At 39.2% G+C, this 17,975-nt stretch overlaps 1 pseudogene; it reads left to right on the top strand.

Annotated features, from left to right (window-relative positions):
- Positions 1 to 1,506: 1,506 nt before the first annotated feature.
- Positions 1,507 to 2,442, top strand: LOC110572025 (annotated as a pseudogene).
- Positions 2,443 to 17,975: the final 15,533 nt, after the last annotated feature.

Here is a 17,975-nt window from a genome sequence, read left to right on the forward strand (position 1 = left end):
AAACAAAGGGAGGGGCCAATTATTCCAGGTACTTGCAACATAATTTGATTAAATATATGTTATAGAAAATAGGGTCACCTGACCATTTTGCTGTGGAACTATTATGACTGTGGAAATAAACATTATAATCATAAGATGGTAAAAGGAGACATTCATTCAACAAATAACCCATGCACACTTAACTTGTGGCAGGCACTGTGCCAAGTGCTGGGGACCATGTTGAAGAATCACATGTGCATGTGGTCCCCACCTTCAAGGGGTTTACATCTCAGTCAGAGAGACGCACATTGAATAGCATAATTATTATTCTAATAGGTGCCATTAAGAAGTGCACAAATAATAAGAGAGAATATCACAGGGAGATCTGCCCTGGTCTGGGATATCAGGGAAATTTCTCTGAGGAAATCATATTTAGCTAAAATCTGATGGTTGGGAAGAGATAATCAATCTACAGGAAAAGGAAGAGCAACAGAAAGAGCATAAATAAAGGCCCTGAGGTGGCAAAGCTGGATGACACGTTCATAGAACAGAACTTGGAGAACAGAAGAAAAAAGGGGTGGGGCGTTCAGGAACGTTAACCACTTAGTCTTAAAACTACAGTGAGCAACTTGCCCCAGTTTGCTTTAGATTTTCCCAGTTTCAGCACTGAGAGTACTACATCCCCAGAAACCCCTCTATCTCAAGCAAATGGGGACCAGTTTCCCAAGACCATCCTGATTTTAAGGTTGACAGGCCCACATGTTAGGAACCCCCTCTGTCTTTGACACACCACATGGCTGGTCACCACACCTCATGGTAATAGAAAACCATCAGTGGAAATGGCACAACCTGATTTGAGCTATAGGTGATGGGCCTTGACTGGCTGTGGGGCAATTCCCAAGTCTATCATTTGCACAACTGGGTGACTACAGGGACTTTTCACTGAGGCAAAAACCAGGAAGAGGAAGTCGGTATGGGAGGTGAACAATCACAACATAGGTGTGGATATGTGAGTTAGTTTTTGTAAAACAGGCCTATTAATTAAAAGAATGATTTGGGGATAGAAGGAGAGTTAGCTAAACTGAAGTTTAAAGTTAAGGTTTCAGAAATGCCACTGCCACTTCCACCACAGCATGAAGAAAACAGGTCTGAGACGAGGTCTTGCCCCAAGAGGCTTCTGAACCTGGGGGCTGCCAGGTCTCCAAACATCAAGTCCAACTTTGTTGGCCACCCTGTCTGATATGTCAGACCAATGCCAACATTGACATTACAAATAATGAAAAAGTTGTTAAAATTCTCAGTCCAGGGTGTCTGGGTGGCTCAGTTGGTTAAGCATCTGCCTCCAGCTCAGGTCATGATCCCAGGGTCCTGGGATCAAGCCCCACACTGGGCTCCCTGCTCAGCAAGGAGCCTGCTTCTCCCTCCCCCTCTGCCCCTCCTCCCTGCTTATGTTCTCTCTCTCTCTCTCTCAAATAAATAAATAAATACATCTTTAAAAAATATTCTCAATCCAATAAAGACAAAGAAAATCAAATTTTGGAGAATTTATGAGGCAATCCCAACATCATCACACTGGCAGGCATTGTGAAAGATGCTGTGTCATAAAATCTTGCCTCCGTTTTTGAACATGTGAGTAACACAGACTTCAAGCAATTGTACCAGATGTTAATAGACTATGATACTTGATTTTACATGTGTGAGATTCTGAAGGCCCCAGAGTATTGTCACAGCATGGGAATTATGCACAGAGAAATGAAACTCCATGATGTTATGACTGGTCATGGGCACAGAAAGCTACAGCTAATAGACTGGGGTTTGGCTGAATTTTACCATCCTGGTCAAGAATATAATTTCCAAGTTGCTTCCTGATATTTCAAGGGTCTTGAGCTTCTTTAGACTATCAGAGGTACAATTATACATAGGTTGGATATGTGGAGCTTGGGTTGTATGATGGCAAGTATGATCTTCTGGAAGGATCCATTTTTCCATGGACATAACAATTACAATCAGTCAGTGAAGATAGCCAAGGTTCTGAGGTCAGAAGATTACATATGTTGTATGACTATATTGACAAATATAACATGGAATTTGATCCACCTTTCAATTATATTTTGGACAAATGTTCCTGTATGCGATGGGAACACTTTGTCCACAATGGAAACCAGAACCTCATCAGCCCTGAGGTCTTGGATTTCCTGGACAAGCTTTGGCAATCTGACTTCAAGTCACAGCTTACCACAGGAGAGGCCATAGAGCAGCTCTATTTCTACCTTGTTGTGAAGGACCAGGCTTGAATGGGCTCATCTAGCATGTGGGAATGATGGGTGGGTGGCAGTACATCTGTCAGCAGTGCCAGTATGACATCAGGGATTTCTTTAGTGCCACTTGCTTCACCCCTCAGACCTCTGGCAGTCTCACAATCCCTGTGGGATGCCTGTTCCTAGCACTCGAGCCCAGCAGTAATGGCCCCTTCTGTCTACTGATCCTTAAACAGAGGTGGGGGAGTCCATTCTCTCTTCCATGCAGCTTGGGTCTGGTAGGGAGGGGTGAAATACCTCAGAAGCACCATGTCTGAACCATTGCTTGTGGATTTATAGTAGTTCAAATACTTTTTTTTTTTTTTTGGTGTTGAGGAAGTATTTTTATTTTTTTAGAAAGCATATTTATTTTTTTTAATTTAAATTCAATTAGCCAACATATAGTATATCATTAGTTTTTGATGTAGTGTTCAATGATTTGTAAGTTGCATAAAACACCCAGTGCTCATCACATCACATGCCCTCCTTAATGCCCATCACCCAATTATCCCATCCCCCTTCCACCTCCCCTTCCACAACCCTTAGTTTGTTCTCCAGAGTCAAGAGTCTCTCATGGTTGGTCGCCCTTTGATTTCTTCCCATTCAGTTTTCTCTCCATTCCCCTATGATCCTCAGCACTATTTCTTATATTCCACATATGAGTGAAACCATATGATAATTGTCTTTCTCTGATTGACTTATTTCGCTTAGCATAATACCCTTCATTTCCATCCACATCGATGTAAATGGTAGGTATTCATCCTTTCTGATGGCTGAATAATATTCCATTGTATATATGAACCAAATCATTTTTAAAAAGTATATAGGCTTATTTTTTTCTTAACTCAAACTTTTCAGAATTCAGGTATCCCCTGAAAAATTACCTACAGTTAGAATATTTCACAGACAACGTTTTTTTCTTCCCTTCAAAATCCAGTTCCTCATCACTAAAGGACAAAGATAAACCAGCCTCAATCTCTGTGGCTGCGTTTGGGTGGAAATTTCTTTCCATATCCACCATTGCGCCCCCACCATTCCACACTTAGGGGGGTTTGTATCTCATGGTCTTCTCTGGAGATCAAAAAATGTAGTTTCTTCAAGGAGGTAGGAAGGAAGGAGGAAGGGATGACCCAACCTGTAAGACCAGTGTGCTGCTAGCCACTTATATCAATGTACTCCAAAGGTGTTTCAATGGGGTTATCCTGATAAATCTACTGGAAATATGTTCGTTTCACTGAGCTGCTAAAAATCAACACAAAGTGCAGAGAGGACCTGAAAACTTCTGTTCAGTAGTAGGAATTATGTCTTAAAGACCTAACCCTAAATCCAACTCACTTATAGTTACAGTTTCAGTTTACTTAAAAAAGTTAATACTGGGGAGTCCAGATGTTGGAGGAGTAGGAGACTTAATTTCATCTGGTCCCAGGAATTCAGCAAGATAACTGTCAAATCATTCTGAACACCTGAAAATTCAACCAGAGGTCAAAGAAAAGAATAGTTGCAATCCTACAAATAGAAAAGTGACCACTTTCTGCAAGGTAGGAGGTGCAGAAAAGTCAATCCAAGACAATATATGGGAAGATAGATACCAGTGAGTGATAGAGCAGCAGACACAAAATCAGAACTTTTGGAAGTCTGTTCCAGTGAGGAACATCGCTCAGGTGGCTAAGTGAGGGGTAGAACCTTCCCTGGGACAGTGTGGTCTCAGGATCTTCAGGGTCACAAGGAGACTGGAGGTGCCTGAATGTGGCAGAGCTCCCAGGTATTGGAGCTGGGAAGCTACTGCAAAGAGTGAGCCCAGGAGTGGGCTCTTAGCTTGGGGTTGCCATAAACCAGGATCCATGGCACAGATGGGCAACTGCTCATGGAGCAGGGGCCCAACAAGTGGCAGATCCAGAAAGACCCCCTTCTTCCCCCAGGAGGAGCGGTTTGGGAGAGCATCACAGGAGTCTGCAGGGTTTGGAGACTGGAAGTGGGGTCGTGTGCCTGAGATAGAAAGGTTTGTCAGACTGTGTGAGCACGGAGTGTGGCTAGAGACCAGGGAGACAGAAGTGATTGACTGCTTTTCTCTGAGGGCTCACTGAGGAGTGGGACCCTGCGCTTTCAGCTCTGGGGCCAGAGATTGGGAGGCTGTCATTTTTTTTCTCATCCTCTAAATCTGTGCAGAAAGCCTTCAGGTAACAAAAGCCACCTAGAGCAAACTGGAGCCAATTACGTAACTTGGCCCCTGGTGAGGGCACTGCAAATCTGTCTGGGACAAACACATTTGTCAATCAATGCAACAGGCCCCTCCCCCAGAAGATCAGCAAGAACATCCAGACAAGACCAACCTTACTGACCATTGAGAACTGTAAAACTCCAGTGCTAGGGAAGACAACATATAGAATTCATAGCTTTTTTCCCATGATTCTTTAGTCTTTCAATTTTATTTTTTTAATTTTTTTTCTTTTTTTAAAATTTTTCTTCTTTCCTTTTTCAACTACCCTCTTATTTTATCAACTACTTTTTTAAAAATCTTTTTTAATTTTCATTTTTACAGTCACATTCTATCCCTTCTTTGTGTTTAGTCTTATTTTTATATATATACAAGTTTTTCTTTCTTTAAAATTTTGAGATGCAGTTTCTTCTAACAGACCAAAATACACCCAAAATCTAGTGTATGGCTCTGTTCCCTTCACCTGCCTGAACATATTCACTCTCTTTTTTTTATTCTTCCTTTTTTTTGTTTTGTTTTGTTAAAGTTTTTTTTAATTTTCATTTTTACACTTACATTCTATCCTTTCAATGTATTTAATTTTATTTTTGTATCTATAAGGTTTTTTTTCCTTTACAATTTTGAGATGTAGTTTCCTCTAACAAACTGACCAAAATACACTCAGGAGATAGTGTATTGCTCTGTTCTTTTCACCTTTCTGTTTATATCCCTTCCTTTTTGTTGTTGTTATTGTTGTTGTTGTTGTTGTTTTTCTTTCTCTTTTGTTTTTTCTTGTCTTTTAATTTCCATTCTTACAGTTACATTCTATCCTTTCATTGTATTTTATTTTTGTACATATATAAGATTTTCTTTCTTTACAATTTTGGGGTCTAGTTTTCTAAAAAACAGACCAAAGTATACACGGAATCCAGTGTATTGCTCTATTCTGCTCACCTGTCTGATTATATCCCCACCCCCCATCCCCATTTAGGGATCTCTTCTGATTTGTTTAGTGTATATTTCTCTGGGGTCATTTTGTCATTTTAATATTTTGCTCCCTAATTCATCTATTCCTCTCCGGACAGAATGACAAGATGGAAAAACTCACCTCCAAAAAGGGAACAAGAGGCAGTACCGACTGCCAGGAACCTAATCAATATGGACATTAGTAAGATGTTGGAACTAGAGTTCAGAATAACAATTATAAAGATACAAGATGGGCTTGAGAAAAGCATGGAAGACACTAGAGAATCCCTTTCTGGAGAAAAAAAAAGAACTAAAATCTAACCAAGTCAAAATCAAAAAGGCTATTCATGAGATGCAATAAAAAATGGAGGCTCTAACTGCTAGGATAAATGAGGCAGAAGAGAGAATTAGTGATATAGAAGACCAAATGATGCAGAATAAAGAAGCTGAGAAAAAGAGAGATAAACAACTACCGGATCACAAGGGGAGAATTCAAGAGATAAGTGATACCATAAAGCAAAACAGTATCAGAATAATTGGGAACCCCGAAGAAGAGGAAAGAGAGAGAGAGAAAGTAGGTATATTGGAACAAATTATAGCAGAGAACTTCCCTAATCTAGGGAAAGAAACAGGCATCAAAATCAAGAGGCACAGAGAACCCACCTCAAAATCAATAAAAACAGGTCAACACCACGACATGTAATCGTGAAACTTACAAATCTCACAGAGAGAATATCCTGAAAGCAGCTCAGAAAAAGAGGTCTGTAACCTACAAAAGTAGAAACATTAGACTGGCAGAAGACATATCCATGGAGACCTGGCATGCTAGAAGGACTGGCATGATATATTCAGGGTGCCAAACAAGAAAAATATGCAGCCAAGAATACTTTATCCAGCTAGGATGTCATTCAAAATAAAAGGAGTGATAAAAACATTCCAGGACAAACAGAAACTAAAAGAATTTGTGATCACCAAACCAGCCCTTAGAAGAAATATTGAAAGGGGTCCACTAAGCAAAGAGAGAGCCCAAAAGTAACATTGACCAGAAAGAAACAGAGATAATATACTGTAACAGTCACTTACATAAAATACACTGGCACTAAATTCATATCTTTCAACAGTTACTCTGAATGTAAATGGACTAAATGCCCCAATAAAAAGACACAAGCTATCAGATTGGATAAAAAAGCAAGACCCATCAATATGCTGTCTGCAAGAGATTCATTTTAGACCCAATATAGCTCCAGATTTAAAGTGAAAGGGTGGAAAACCATTTATCATGCTAATGGACATCAAAAGAAGCTGGAGTGGCAATCCTTATATCAGACGATTTAGATTTTAAACCAAAGACTGTAATAAGAGATGGGAAGGACACTATATCATACTTAAAGGGTCTATCCAACAAGAAGATACAACAATTGTAAATATTTATGCCCCTAACATGGGAGCAGCCAGTTATATAAGCCAATTAATAACAAAATCAAAGAAACACATTGACAATAATACAATAATAATAAGGGACTTTAAAAACTCCCTCACTGCAATGGACAGATCATCTAAGCAGAAGATCAACAAGGAAATAGTGACACAGTGGACCAGAAGGACTTCACAAATATATTTAGAACATTCCATCCAAAAGAAACAGAATACACATTCTTCTCTAGTGCACATGGAACATTCTCAAGAATAGATCACATCCTGGGTCACAAATCAGGTCTCAACTGGTACCAAACGATTGGGATCATTCCCTGTCTATTTTCAGACCACAATCCTTTGAAACTGGAACTCATCACAAGAGGAAAGGAAGGAACTCAAATACATGGAGGCTAAAGAGCATCCTACTAAAGAATGAATGACTCAACCAGGAAATTAAAGAAGAATTAAAAAAAATTCATGGAAACCAATGAAAATGAAAACACAACTGTTCAAAATCATTGGGATGCAACAAAGGTGGTTCTGAGGGAAGTATATAGCAATACAAGCCTTTCTCAAGAAACAAGAAAGGTCTCAAATACACAACCTAACCCTACACCTAAAGGAGCTGGAGAAAGAATAGCAAATAAAGCCTAAACCCAGCAGGAGAAGAGAAATAATAAAGATCAGAGCAGAAATCAATGAAATAGAAACCAAAAGAACAGTAGAACAGATCAATGAAACTAGGAACTTTGAAAGAATTAATAAGATTGATAAACCCCTGGCCAGACTTATCAAAAACAAAAGAGAAAGGACCCAAATAAATAAAATCATGAAATCATGAATAAAAGAGGAGAGATCACAACCAACACTGAAGAAAAACAATCATAAGAACATATTATGAGCAACTCTATGCCAGCAAATTAGATAACCTGGAAGAAATGGAGGCATTCCTAGAGATGTATCAACTACCAAAACTGAACCAGGAAGAAATAGAAAACCTGAACAGACCTATAACCACTAAGGAAATTGAAGCAGTCATCAAAAATCTCCCAATAAACAAAAGCCCAGGGCCAGATGGCTTACCAGGGAAATTCTACCAAACATTTCAAGAAGAATTAATACCTATTCTTCTGAAGTTGTTTCAAAAAATCAAAATGGAAAGAAAACTTCCAAACTCGTTCTATGAGGCCAGCATTACCTTGATCCCAAAACCAGACAAATAGCCCATCAAAAAGGAGAATTACAGACCAATATCCCTGATGAACATGGATGCAAAAATTCTCACCAAAATACTAGCCAATGGGACTCAACAGTACATTAAAAGGATTATTCACCACGACCAAGTGGGATTTATTCCTGGGATGCAAGGTTGGTTCAACATCCACAAATTAATCAATGTGATACACTACATAAATAAAAGAAAGGAAAAGAACCATATGATCCTCTCATTAGATGCAGAAAAATCATTAGTATTGGAAGAACAAATATTGTTAAAATGTCTATGCTACCCAGAGCAATCTACACATTCAATGCAATCCCTATCAAAATCCTATCAACTTTTTTCACATATCTGGAACAAATTATCTTAAAATTTGTATGGAATCAGATAGGACCCTGAAAAGCCAAAGGAATGATGAAGGAAACCAAAGCTGGAGGCATCACAGTTCCAGACTTCAAGCTCTATTACAAAGTTGTAATCATCACAGACACATAGATCAATGGAATGGATTAGAGAACCCAGAAATGGACCCTCAACTCTATGGTCAACTAATCTTTGACAAAGCAGGAAAGAATGTCCAATGGGAAAAAGACAGTCTCTTCAACAAATGGTGTTGGGAAAATTGAACAGCCACATGCAGAAGAATGAAACTGGACCATTTGTTTATATCATACACAAAAATAGGCTCAAATTGGATGGAAGACCTAAATGGAAGACCGGAATCCATCAAAATCCTTGAGGAGAACATAGGCAGCAACCTCTGTGACTTCAGCCACAGCAACTTCCTGCTAGACAGGTCTCCAAATACAAGGAAGACAAAAGAAAAAATGAATTATTGGGACTTCATCAAGATAAAAAGCTTTCACACAGCATAGGAAATAATCAAGAAAATCAAAAGACAACTGACAGAATGGGAGAAGGTATTTGCAAATGACATACCAGATATCCAAAATCTATAAAAAAAACCTCCTCAAACTCAATACCCAAAGAACAAATAATCCAGTCAAGAAATGAACAGAAGGCATGAGCAGACATTTCTTCAAAGAAGACATCCAAATGGCCAACAGACACATGAAAAAGTGCTCAACATTGCTTGGCATCAGGGAAATCCAAATCAAAACCTCAATGAGACACCACCTCACACCAGTCAGAATGGCTAAAATTAACAAGTCAGGAAATGACATGTTTGTGGGGATGCTGAGAAAGCAGAACCCTCCTACACTGTTGGTGGGAATGCAAGCTGGTGCAGCCACTCTGGAAAACAGTATGGAGGTTCCTCAAAAAGTTGAAAATAGAGCTACCCTACTATCCAGCAATTGCACTACTGGGTATTTACCCCAAAGACACAAATGTAGGGATCCGAAGGGGTACATGCACCCTGATGTTTATAACAGCAATGTCCATAATAGGCAAACTATGGAAAGAGCCCAGATGTCCGTTAATAGATGAATGGATAAAGAAGTTGTGGTATATAGATAGGTATATGTATATGTATATATACACACACACACACACACACAATGGAATGTTATGCAGCCATCAAAAAAATGAAATCTTGCCATTTGCAACAATATGGATGGAACTAGAGGCTATTATGCTAAATGAAATAAGTCAATCAGAGAAAGACAATTATCATATGATCTCACTCATATGTGGAATTAATAAACAAGGCAGAGGATCATAGGGGAAGAGAGGTAAGAATGAAACAAGACAAAACCAGAGAGGGAGAGAAACCGTAAGAGTCTCTTAATCTTGGGAAACAAACTGAGGGTTGCTGGAGGGGAGGGGAGTGGAGGGATGTGGGAACTGGGTGATGGACATTGGGGAAGGTATGTGTTGTAATGAGCACTGGGTTTTATATAAGACTGATGAATCACAGACCTGTACCCCTGAAACAAATAATACATTATATGTTAATTAATTGAATTTAAGGTTTAAAAAAATTGATACCTTCCCTCCTAGGCTCCTTGCCTTGGTCTTATCCACTTTCATCTCCCATATATATAGCTGGTAAGAAAGGGAAGGCAAAGTGTTTTTAGGTTTTGTCTGATTTGGCTATTTTGAATTGTTAGTTACTGGGCATAACATAATTCTTTTTATAAAAGAAACAAATTACAAAAGAAACATTGTCTATGTAGGTTTCAAGTTAGCAACACTTTAAGACCTAATGGGAGATGTGGCCACACGGAGGTTCATTTTAAGCTTTCTACCTTCTTTTCCTCCTATCCTCCCCTTTCCTCATAGTCATCCTGTGGGAAGACCTGCGCCCTTGGTCCTGTAAATGCATCTGACAGGTAGGAGCAGAACCACTACTTCCAGTGTATCTGAAATGTCATAGTGGGAAAACTAAACACTCTCTTCTCACAGCCCTGCCTCCCCTTGCTGAGCATATGTATAGAATACTCTTTCCTTCATGTGTGAAAGTCCTTGTATGTGAAATTTCAGTGTTAGAATTCTTTGCTGTAAAAACAGATTTGGTTTTGGGGTGCCTGGGGGGCTCAGTCGTTAAGTGTCTGCCTTCAGCTCAGGTCATGATCCCAGGGTCCTGGGATGGAGCCCCATATCGGGCTCCCTGCTCAGCGGGGAAGCCTGCTTCTCCCTCTGCCTGTCACTCTCCCTGCTTATGTGCACTCACTCTCTCTCTGTCAAATAAATAAATAAAACATTTAAAAAAGCAGATTTGGTTTTATTATCAAGATGAGATGTAAAATCCCCATGTAAAAGTCTCACTGGGTGGGTGTCTCATGTTCACATCTGAGGGGCCTGCGGTCCTGTTTAGTGGAGGCTCCCCATGGCTCCCATTTTTATACAGTTCTGGCTCCGCCCATGGTATCAGGAAGGGTCAAAAAGCCTTTAAAAAACACCACAGCCAAAGTATCTCTAGGGATTAAGGATCCTTCGCCATTTTCCTTTGTGTCTCAGCAGTGCCAGGAATTAAGGATGAAAAAGTTGCCAGCTTTTGTGTGTTTGTGTGTTTACAGTGGACTTTTCACTGTAATTCAACCACCTAAGTTTATCAGGCACTTTACTGGTGAAGCCTAGCTTTCCAAGTATAATAGCAAAACCATCAGCTCTGTATTTTCTGCCATTATTTGATTAACAGAGCTGCGCGTAGGAACTAGGAAAAACTCTTCCAACATATTTTAAGGTCTGAAGTCTTATTTTCATTCCCCACCTTTATAGATTCACAAGCCTTTCTCACCTGGTGTCATGGGTACACATAACCCTTCTTGGCTCTAGCAACTTTATCAAGTTGGTGGCTTGACTGAATATAATGGTAAACTTTAGAGGAAGCTAAAGCCACATTTTATTTTTTATTTTTTTGAGAATATCATTAGTTTTTTTTAATTTTATTATGTTATGTTAAACACCATACATTACATCATTAGTTTTTGATGTAGTGTTCCATGATTCATTTTTGCATATAATACCCAGTGGTCAAATCAGTAGGTACCCTCTTTAATACCCATCACCAGGCTAACCCATCCCCCTACCCCCTCCCCTCTAGAATCCTCAGTTTGTTTCTCAGAGTCCATAGTCTCTCATGTTTCGCCTCCACATTTTAAATTGCTTCTCAACCACAGGGAAAACATTTAGACTGTGTGGCAGGATAATTTTCTTCCTTTTGGCCCCTTATGGTGGATATTTACTGGTCTTAACACATTTATGCCCTAAAATGCTGTGGGGGCTACCATGTTGAATATGTGCAGAAGCTAAAAGCAAGGGATGTGCAAGAGATGCAATTTGTGACTACATTTGCCCTGGACTGGAATTTAAATGGGACACTTAGGGCTAATGAATTCTTTTCTTTTTTTTTTTTTTTTTTTTTGAGGGGGGAGGAGGGGTATAAATCAAGGCTTCACAAGACTTACACAAGGGGTGTAAATCAAGACTTCACCTTTGTAGCTCAGAGAATCTAGGTGTGGCTGAGGCTGATGCGAGGTGCTATGGAAGCTGGAAAACCTAACGCACATCAGACCTTGCAAGAAACTGAAGGTGAATGCAGAGGACTCTGACATGACACTCAAGAGTCTTTTAAAACACCTATGTAGAGGTTTTTTAAATGTTACTTAAGAAGTCACTACAGAAGCATTAAAAAATAAATAAATAAAAGACCCAACTGGGTGAAGGCAGGCAAGGATTTACAGAGTAACAACTTTTTCTTTTTTTTAATTAAAATTTTAGTTAACATACTCTGCAATATTGGTTTCTGGAGTAGCATTCAATGATTCATCACTTACATAGAACACCCAGCACTCATCATAATAAGTGCCCTCCTTAATTCCCATCACCCATCTATTCCATCCCTCACTCACCTCCTTCCATCAATCCTCAGTTTGTTCTCTGTCATCAAGAGTCTCTTATGGTTTGCTTTCCTCTCTCCTTTTTTTCCCATTCCCAGATGTTCATCTGTTTTCTTTCTTAAATTCCACATATGAGTGAGATCATATGGTATTTGTCTTTCACAGAGTAACAACTTCCGTGTTCTTGTAAATTACCTCATTGGTATCTTTTGTATTGGGACACTATTTCTCAGCTTTACCCTGTATGTGCAGTGATTAGATGGCAGGAAATGGAATGCCAATATAAAATAGCTGTGTTGGCAATTACTCTGAAAGGTTTTTAAGGTATTTTTTAACTTTATTTTTAAGTATGAAATCAGAAGTTCTCCCTCCCCTGCCTGATTTATTGGTTGTTATGCAGTTGGCATAACAAAACCTATCTGTGCTGGGAAGAAGTTGTGTCATGAAGATCTTTAATTTTTTTAATAAAATCTTTAAAACAAATGAGAAAAGTTAATATTCCTTATTATCATATTGTTGTTAATGAACATCTGTAAAACTCATTGTTAGTTTGTGGGCCATACAAATACTGGATTTGGCTGAATTTGGCCCATGGGCTCTATTTGCCAACTGCTGTGTTACACACACACACACACACACACACATAATATTTGTATGGATTTTTTGCTGAGTAACTAAATAGTTTTTATCCAGGACCTCAAAATCTCCACTAACATGAAGATTTTTTTTTTAAGACTGAATTCATGAAATTGGGATTCTGATGTCCCATTATAGATAAAATACCGCTGAGATAATTTACAAAAATGACAAACATGATTATAGGGGAAATTATTTGGGAAAATGGTGTTCCATTTTTCAGTTTGCTTTGTCTTACTTTAAAAGACCATCACTTTTACTACATATCTACGTCTATATAATACATTGCCTTGTATCCTAAAAATTTATATAATTTAATAGCATTTGTATCATTCTATTTTTTAATCTCTTAATTGTGATATTTTCTATCCTAAAAATATCTAAGGAGAAAATGACAGAATAGAAATACTTCTTAATTTTGGTTTTAGTATGAATATCATTTGCCTTTATGGCATAATGAAATTTGTTTGCTTCCTACTTATAGGGACACTCAAGCTTCCTGTTCTGAAAGGAGGTCTTAGAAATAACTAATTCCTATTTCATTTGAAGTTTGTGACTCAGACATGTGACCATGATTTAATTGTATTAAATAAATGATGGAAAATCAAGCAGATCTGAATGGAAGACATTTGAATTTGAATTGAAGATATATGAATTTGAATGGAAGATATTTGTATCCACTTGTTCTCATTCCCACTCAACAATGAACAGGAATGCCCCCACCCCTCAAAGGACCTTCATTGTCTCAGGGAATTATGAGTTTCATTTTTTGTCATTATCAGGGCCTAACTAAAACCACAAGGTTTAGATGGACAACTGGAATATTATGATAAAGATGCCTGTGTCAATGAAATATTTTAGACTTTCAATAACACTGAAGTTTCCCACAAAGATCTCAAGAGGAAGGTTTTGTAAATGTAAGTTATTTAGGAAAGTAATTCATGGGAAGCAGAAATAAGGTTGGGGGACTGAAATATGGAAAGAGGGTAAATCTAATATAAGGATTAATGGAGTTGGCTCCTGTTATGGGTTGTTGCATCTTGCAAGACTGTATGAAATATATCTGAGGTTGCCTTCCCCAGGGTAAGAAAGGGGAGGTCAGTGAGTCAGTGGTGACTGCATAGTCACACATGCTTAAAATCCTAACAGCACCCATGGCCATGGTGCCAGAAAAGCTCCAGAGCAAGGAAACAATGGGTTTGAAGTTGTGTTGGAGCTATGCAAAGCTGGGGAGGACTGCCCACTCTCTAGGGGCTAATTGCGGTTCTTTCACATAGGATAAGACAAACTAAAATTTCTTCAAATGAAGCTTCTAAGCTTGGGTATAAATAGATGCCTGAGACATGGTCATGTATAATGTCCCCTGAGGCTTCCCTTATATTAAACAATTTCTTATTCCAGCTGGAGAAATTCCTGCAGTGCCATAAGTCAGAGTTGTAAGGTTTTGCAAAATACTCTCTTACTCTCCCTCTCTCCAAAATTTTAGGGGTTGGGGGAAGCAGTGGGGGCAGAGGCTACAGTCTTTATCTCCAGCTGATGTTAGAAAAAAAATCTAAACACTCTTTGGACATCAACATCATTGGAAATTAATGCCATCACTTTTAAGACATTAAATCCAATTTATGAGTAAACACTAAAACTTGCCTGATGTAACAGTCATCCCATAGTCACTTAAAGAGATTGTTTTGTCTGTTGTCAAATGAAGCTGAATTTAACCTTCATAGAGTCATTTCCCCACGGACCTGGAGGAGTTGGAACAGGTAATGTAGATTGAAGTCTCACATTGCAAATGAAGAAAGGGAGGATCACAGAGATAAAATGACTTGTCAAATGTCAGCCAAAAAGATCCAAGCTCAGGTGTACAGACTCCTAGACTACTATCCCTCCTCTATCATTCCAACAGAATTATTTCATCTTTCTGCTATTCACTTCATGTAGCAGTATTTTCTATTTCCATGGGAAGCACGGACACTTCCATTTCTCTGTAGAACAGCATTCAATGTAAGGTTCATTTGGTTTGTGTTTTCAGCCAAACAAGACACGTCTTCCACCAGATGGGATTTTCTTGCATCATAGGGATGAAGGCTACCCCAAGAGGCATCTTCTGTACTTCCCACGAAATATCTCTAGGGCCTAAACTTCACAATGAAGGGGCACATAAGCAGGGTCACTTCTATGTGGACAAAAGGGCCATGAGGTCTCCATCCCACCCCTCACCCCTGAGGGCTTCCCTGAGCCTATGCAGAAGAGTAGGGATGTGAATGTGTGGGCCCCAAGTGTGAAGATGCCCACCTTTAAACTAGTGCAGTCAGGACTGCTTTATGAGTAGATGAAAATTTCACCTACAGTAAGACTGGAGAAGCCTAGGACTCTTGCTCACAAGTATCTTCTTCAGTGACCTTTACAGGAAGAAATTTCTACATTTCATGTCTCTCCTTAAAGGCCCCTTAAAACAGTACTTGTGCTCAATTGATTTAACATTAGATTCATTAATTTATTATATTAATGTATAAGTACATTAATTTAGTATATTAAATTATTATTTATAATTCATCAATTTATTAAACATTAGTATTTACTTGTCAGGTATAAATTAAGGCACCTCGCTGCTGGATCTAGAAAAGATAACTTAGCTAATAACTATCTTATTGTTAACTTCCCCATGCCTGGGACTATGGCACTAATGTCTCAAAACCCATGAGGTACTAACAAGACTGTAGAACTGGGGGGGGGGGGCGCCTGGGTGGCTCAGTCGTTAAGCGTCTGCCTTCGGCTCAGGTCATGGTCCCAGGGTCCTGGGATTGAGCCCCACATCGGGCTCCCTGCTCCGCGGGAAGCCTGCTTCTCCCTCTCCCCCCTGCTTGTGTTCCCTCTCTCACTGTCTCTCTCTCTCTCTCTCTCAAATAAATAAATAAAATCTTTAAAAAAAAAAAAAAGACTGTAGAACTGGGGGCTAGGAAACTTTGACTGCAGTCCTCCAGCACCAGGGCATCTGCAAAGGAGGCAATCACCCCTCTCCAACCTCAAGTCAGTTCCATGATCCCAGCAAGAGTCAATGGGCTACAAAAGACTCCACCTCAAAACTGCTAGAACTCATACAGGAATTCAGTAAAGTAGCAGGATATAAAATCAATGCACAGAAATCAGTGGCATTCCTATACATCAACAACAAGAGAGAAGAAAGAGAAATTAAGGAGTCGATCCCATTTACAATTGCACCCAAAACCATAATAGACTTAGGAATGAATTTAACCAAAGAGGCAAAGAATCTGTACTCAGAAAACTATAAAATACTCATGAAAGAAATTGAGGAAGACACAAAGAAATGGAAAAACGTTCCATGCTCATGGAGTGGAAGAAAAAATATTGTGAAGATGTCAGTGCTACCTAGAGCAATCTACACATTTAATGCAATCCTTATCAAAATACTATCCACTTTTTTCAAAGAAATGGAACAAATAATCCTAAAATTTGTATGGAACCAGAAAAAACCCCGAATAGCCAGAGGAATGTTGAAAAAGAAAAGCAAAGCTGGTGGCATCACAATTCCAGACTTCAAGCTCTATTACAAAGCTGTCATCATCAAGACAGTATGGTACTGGCATAAAAACAGACACATAGATCAATGGAACAGAATAGAGAGCCCAGACATGGACCCTCAACTCTATGGTCAACTCATCTTTGACAAAGCAGGAAAGAATGTCCAATGGAACAAAGACAGTCTCTTCAACAAATGGCGTTAGGAAAATTGGACAGCCACATGCAGAAGAATGAAACTGGACCACTTTCTTACACCACACACAAAAATAGACTCAAAATGGTTGAAAAATCTAAATGTGAGACAAGAGTCCATCAAAATCCTAAAGGAGAACACAGGCAGCAACCTCTTCGACCTCAGCCACAGCAACTTCTTCCCAGAAACATTGCCAAAGGCAAGGGAAGCAAGGACAAAAATGAACTATTGGGACTTTATCAAGATGAAAAGCTTTTGCACAGCAAAAGAAACAGTCAACAAAACCAAAAGACAACGGACAGAATGGGAGAAGATATTTGCAAATGGCATATCAGATAAAGGGCTAGTATCCAAAATCTATAAAGAACTTATCAAACTCAACACCCAAAGAACAAAGAATCCAATCAAGAAATGGGCAGAAGACATGAACAGACATTTTTCTGAAGAAGACCTCCAAATGGCCAACAGACACGTGAAAAAGTGCTCAACATCGCTCGGCATCAGGGAAATCCAAATCAAAACCTCAATGAGATACCACCTCACACCAGTCAGAATGGCTAAAATTAACAAGTCAGGAAATGACAGATGTTGGCGGGGATGTGGAGAAAGGGGAACCCTCCTACACTGTTGGTGGGAATGCAAGCTGGTGCAGCCACTCTGGAAAACAGTATGGAGGTTCCTCAAAAAGTTGAAAATAGAGCTACCCTATGACCCATCAGGTGCACTACTGGGTATTTACCCCAATGATACAAATATAGTGATCTGAAGGGGTATGTGCACCCCAATGTTTTTAGCAGCAATGTCCACAATAGCCAAACTATAGAAAGAGGCAAGATGTCCATAGACAGATGAATGGATAAAGAAGATTTGGTATAGATATACAATGGAATATTATGCAGCCATCAAAAAGAATGAAATCGTGCCATTTACAATGACGTGGATGGAACTAGAGGGTATTATGCTAAGCAAAATAAGTCAATCAGAAAAAGACATGTATCATATGATCTCACTGATATGAGGAATTCTTAATCTCAAGAAACAAACTGAGGGTTGCTGGAGTGGTGGGGGGTGGGAGGGATGGGGTGGCTGGGTGATAGACACTGGAGAGAGTATGTGCTTTGGTGAGCACTGTGAATTGTGTAAGACCGTTGAATCATAGACCTGTACCTCTGAAACAAATAATACATTATATGTTAAAAAAAAAAAAAAAGATAGTAGGAAGGGAAAAATG

This window comes from Neomonachus schauinslandi, chromosome 10, assembly GCF_002201575.2.
Source record: "Neomonachus schauinslandi chromosome 10, ASM220157v2, whole genome shotgun sequence".
In the NCBI taxonomy this organism is placed as follows: Eukaryota; Metazoa; Chordata; class Mammalia; order Carnivora; family Phocidae; genus Neomonachus; species Neomonachus schauinslandi.